At 43.7% G+C, this 5,658-nt stretch overlaps 1 pseudogene across 1 annotated transcript; it reads right to left on the bottom strand.

The window, feature by feature from the left end:
• Positions 1-1,604: 1,604 nt before the first annotated feature.
• Positions 1,605-5,078, bottom strand: LOC125521128 (disease resistance protein RGA5-like; annotated as a pseudogene). The gene is made up of 2 exons (XR_015611435.1): positions 3,951-5,078; positions 1,605-3,747 (listed from the first exon to the last, which is right to left on the bottom strand). The product of XR_015611435.1 is annotated as a disease resistance protein RGA5-like (transcript).
• Between the last annotated feature and the right edge of the window lie 580 nt (positions 5,079-5,658).

Here is a 5,658-nt window from a genome sequence, read left to right as displayed (position 1 = left end):
TGATAATCTTTTAAACTGTTACAAAGTTGCTAACCAGCGTAGCATGCCAATTTCTCAAACTTGAAGAGTAGATTGTTGTAATTTCAAGAGGCATAAGGCATAAAGTTACTGCGGACAAAATTCACAGTGAGCATCAGTAGTTGAGCCATAAATCCTGAATAGGGAAACTAGCAGCTCAGGCCTCTTTGTGTGCCAAGAAAGTATTGACAAACTACTTCATGTGACTTTTCTGGTAACTTGAGCATTATAAATGGGGATGCATTACCTTGAGTTGGTTATGGAAAATGGGGATGCTCCCAGTTCGAAAGAAAGGGTTTGAAACAACCAGCAGGAGATTATAAATAACGTGAGCAATTATTCAACCGATCCATGACTAACTTTGTGTGTTTCCAATTCTTTTATGATCTCACTTGAAGAAAAAATGGAAACAAGTACGGGAGTTTGTTAAGATGCACAAAAGTTGCTGAATAAAATCTAAGCATCACTAAGGAATAGTAAACCATCGCTCGTTTCTAGCTGCACAAACTGAATATTGTAGTTAACTATTTTGGTATCACAACAGCAGCAATCCACTCAAACCTGATTTTGCTAGATCACTGTGCACATCACAAAACAGAGCACCAATTCACTAAAAACAGAGCACCAACAGGACAAGCTACAGAGTGCATTAAAAAAAATCACTGTACACCAAACATAGTTAGAGCATACATGCAGATAAAGATTACAGCTGACACAACGCTCACAAATGTGTCTCCAGCATACAAACAACTTGGGCCTGGTCCCGCATAAGCTGCTCGAACCGAGAACCAGTGGACGAGACAAAATGAGGTGTCTTCTGAGTTCTGAGCATACAAAAGTTTCTCAGTGCTTCCTAAAAGTCATACATATTTCTTCCCTAGAGACGGTTAGTAACAACTGGCTGAGCTCTTCAACATTGTTTTCAGCTATCGAGTCATGTAAATTCACGGTCGATTTTGGTGATTGGAGGTTCATATATTTGGATCTTGGAATTCAAGAGCAACAATTCTAATTCTTGTTTGGATGGTCAAGTGTTGAATTGCACAAGCATACGAGTATGAACTTTTATACATTGATGCACATGTTTCAAGTTGAATTATCCACGACATGCACAGATGTATTTGAATGGTTATATACTCCCTCCATTCCAATGAATAAGACGCACACGCACCCCAAAATTCAACTTTGACCAGAAATTAGACCAACCAAATGTGGATTATATGTGATAAAATTTATACCTTTGAATTCGTAGAAAAGAAGTTTTCAGTGGTATAATTTTTAAGTCAAACAAATATAGTCCCTTCGTTCGTCAATATAAGTCTTTTTAGAGATTTCAGTATTAACTACATTCGGATGTATATAGACGTATTTTAGAGTGTAGATTCACTTATTTTGTTTCGTATGTAGTCCATATTAGAAATTTCTAAAAATACTTATATTTAGGAACGAAGGGAGTATATTATTGATCTAATTTAACATTTAAGTTTTCAGTGATATAGTGAGGGATTATGGAAACTCTGTTGCGATTTCAATTTTTTTCCATCTGCTTTCAGCTCTTACCTTTTCCTCTGTTTTCCATACATATATATTTTCTGAATTTAGGGCGATGGGGAAATCTATATTCAAGAGTTATGAGATGAAAATAATTGTTTACAGAAACCCTAGATAGCTTCTTGGATTGTCAGACCCAGCATGATAAAATAGGAAGAAGTGATACAGCGTAGTAGATCCAGACAATCTGGGTTGGGCTTTACGCTGCATCAGTCGTTCTCATCTCCACCTCAATACAACCTATGGAAATACGGTGTAGGACGGTTGGGAAGTAGGCTGGCCGCAACCCTGATTGCAGACTCCAGCTCGTGAACCCCCTCCTCGGCCTTTTCACCCTGGCAGTCAATCCAGATGCAGAGATCACTAAGGGCACAGAGGTTGCTGATGCCAAGGTCGGGAGCGATGCACGCAGATTTCGCTTCGAGCGCCACAATCTGAAATTCGAGCGCTTTGAGTTTTGGCATGGCTCCGGCTTCAAACGTCAGAAGACCCACCTCACAATAGAGGAGGAACCGCTTCAGGCATCGGAACATGTTGTTGCTGACCACGAGCCTTTGTTTGGGTTCAGCATTTTGTGAGGAGTTCAGCGTCAGAGATAACAAGACAGGCAAACCACCAAGCACGAGAAGGGTCTCCTGCGTCACTTGATTAACGCCGATTTGAAGGCAGGTGAGGCTGGCCATTGAGGCCATCCAATCAGGTATCTGACAGAGACACAAATCAGAGGTGATTAGCTCCTGCAGGAGACGGGGAGGCGGCGACCAAGAACCAACTGGAATGTCAATCAAACGGCCATCCGTTTTGACGAACAGACGCTCAAGCTGAGAGCTCCCAAGTTTGCCAAGCGATGAAACCAATCTATCCACATAACTTGTGCTTGTCTTATGTGCGCTCATGCACAACTTCAGGCCAAGAATTCTCATTCTAGTCAAACTTCCCAACTCCTGCAAGAGATTGATTGAGGTACTGTCGTCCACAGTTACGCATGACAGTTCCTCTAGGCCTTGCATGTTCCCAATGCCATGTGGTAGTTTTGCGCCATCAACAAGTAGCAGTTTCAGTTGCAGCAGCTGAACAATACTTGCTGGCAATTCCCTTATACCAGTACCATGTAAATCCAGCATCTCCAAACACTGTAGATCTCCGATCTGTTCAGGGAGTTCTGTAATGCAGCTTCCTTCAATCCGCAGGTACCTCAACAGACACAACTTTGTTATATTTTTAAGATAACCAATTTCCAACTTCTCACTCCTGTCTAGAGCAAGTATTCTCAGGGCTGGAAATTCCGAAAGGGGAGGTACTTGATCAGTACATCCAAAGACGCCAAGGGTTCGAACATGAGCAGTGACCATGGATGACACTGTCTTCACATTTTCTAGGCCACGGTAGTCAATCGAGAGTCGGCGAACTTTATGCTGTGAGACCAAGCTATGTGTTTGATGACCACTAGAAGTGATAAAATTTTCTTCCACTGCCTTGGATATAATGAGATCACGGATCATATCATGCACACGGCATGCCATTGCTTGACCATCATAGTTGATATATGTTGGTTGTATCATGTTTCTGTTTATCAGTTCATAGAAATAATCTTTTCCTGTGTCAAATAAAATTTTCCCACCAACAACCTTAACAAATCTTTCTGCTATCCACCTCCTCACCAAATCCTCCATTTGGACCTCATAATCTTCCGGATACATACTTAAATACAGCAGGCAGGTCTTCAGTTGGAGAGTAAGATCATTATAGCTAAGTGATAAGATCCTTTCCATTTCCTCCACATGAGGGTTTTTCTCAAGTCCTCGACCAATCGAATTTCGAACCCTGATCCAGTCTTCTCTGCTATCGGATTTTGTGGTCAACAAACTACCAATTGTGATGATTGCTAATGGTAAACCACCACACTTTTTTATGATCTCAGTTGAAATTTCATTCAGGTGAAGTGGGCATTTTTCCACAGAGCCAAAAACTCTTGTAAAGAACAAGATTTTCGAATCAGCTTCAGTCAGAGGCCTTAATTCATATGCAAGGTCAAGGCGAGGGAAGCAACATGACTTGGCAACACTGACATTTCGTGTTGTCACTATTATTCTACTACCACAGGAATTTTCAAGCAAGGCACACTTGATAGTCTTCCACACTTGGATACTCCATATATCATCAATTACTATAAGATACCTGTCAAAAAATGAGTTGATATTCATTCTGATCAATATCATTGAATACAGTCAAGACATACTATGATAAGTATTTCACACATATAGTAAATCGACAGAACCATAAATCTCAAGCTGAATGTTACGGAAACAAAGTTATGAGTATTCAGCGATATTGTGATAGGCTGCGTAAAATCATGTCATTTAGTCATTTAAAAAGTGTACCTCTTGTCCTTCAAGAAATCTCTCATTGAGTTGATGAGCCACGCCTCATCGCTCGATCGAGAAATGGGAGAGTCTTCCTTTCTTATTTGAGAGAGCATGGACCGCAAAATCTTTCTTATGTCAGGATTTTGCGACACCGACACAAAAGCTTGGCAATTGAACAGTTTACCAGTTTTTTGGTATACTTGATTAGCAAGAGTTGTCTTCCCTGACCCTCCAAAGCCTATGAGAGAAACAACCTTCAGTGCGAGCTCCTCATCCGTGACCAACTTAATTAACTCATCCTTTGGACCATCAATGCCAACAAGGCTGGCTCCCTCCACAAAGAGGGCAGGCAACCGAGGGTCGGTGCGCGCAGCATTGGAGCTCGCAGAACAGACCATCGCGTCAAGCCTGTACCTGTCACGGCGCTGACTTGCCTCGATGATGCGGGACTTGAGTTCTTTGATTTGCACCGCCATCTCATGGTGAGCTCCAAAGCTTTTCACCTTGCAGACGCCCTTCCAAAAGAGCTCCATGACGGCGTTAGGCTTGTCCGGATCACGGTGGACGTGGTGATTCATGTACCTGTCGATGTAATCCTCGATCTCATAGGCCATCTCCCTCACTTGGTCCCTCCACTCCCTGAGCTGCGTGTCGAGAGCCTCCGCCTCGGCCAGCTTCTCCAAGAGAGCATTCATGCTGCTCAGCTCATCCTTGAGGAAGGCGATGTCGCGCCGCAGGCCCTTGTGCATCCTGTACCCCCCCCTCCAGCAGTGCGGCGAGCTTGAAGAGGAGGGATTTCAGGACCCCCGTGGCGGCACTCACCAGGACTCCTTCCATCTCTTCGCTACTCACTTGTGCAGAATCAATGGAATGATAAGCTGCCAATGGATTGCGGCCTCACCCTAGCTAGCTCCAACCGAACCCGCCGTCTTCCCGTGCGCTTGGTGGCAAGGAGGAAATGGATCTGGAGAAGTTTCATCAAGCAAATGGGATGAGGGAGGGAAGAGGGAAGGGGAAAGCCGTCGTATTGAATCTGGGCTTTGGGTCAACGCGGCAGGATATCGCAAACTGGGGGCGTTCCGAGGCCGAGGGTGTGTGGTGGGAATGCGATTATGCGAGTGGGTTCGAGTGTGGGTAATGATGAACTGGATAGCAATAAGCATGAAATAGATGGCACTGAACAATCCAATTACGTTCATGGATGAGTAACATGGAAGTGCACTTTTTAGAGAAACATTCACATATGTTCTTTCTTCTTCTTTTTTAAATTATTAGAAGACAAACAAGAGGGACACAATTTTCTCTATTTTATTTTATTGAAGACACTTCTGCAGCCCCTACTTCGAAAGGATCAAATGAAAGAGACTATTCCCGAGTGTCCGAGCGAAAGCTTCGTGCTATTTGACATCGGTGTCGGCGGCGTCTGTGGGTGTCATTTGCTTCTTGGAGTTGTCGTCGAGGGGCTCGTTATGCTAGGGCTCCGGGTGAAAACCTATGCCTGTTTGCTTGGACTCAGCAATGGTGATACTTTGCGGTCACCTTCCTTGGGGCGTTGTCGTGGAGCTCAGGAGTCGTCGGTCAGGTCTTGGCGAGGTGTTAGCTTGTTCTAGGTTAATGTCGTATCTTTTAATCTGCTTTGTAAGAGGGCCTCCTCACCACACTGTATCGTTCGGCCGTGTACTTTGTTGTGTTGCTTTATATATAAAGCGGGGCGAGAGCCTGT

Source organism: Triticum urartu, chromosome 7A (genome assembly GCF_056163025.1).
Source record: "Triticum urartu cultivar PI428250 chromosome 7A, HENAU_Tu73, whole genome shotgun sequence".
Classification (NCBI taxonomy): domain Eukaryota; kingdom Viridiplantae; phylum Streptophyta; class Magnoliopsida; order Poales; family Poaceae; genus Triticum; species Triticum urartu.
Note: the sequence above shows the minus strand (reverse complement) of the source record. Positions and strands in the feature narration are given on the sequence as shown.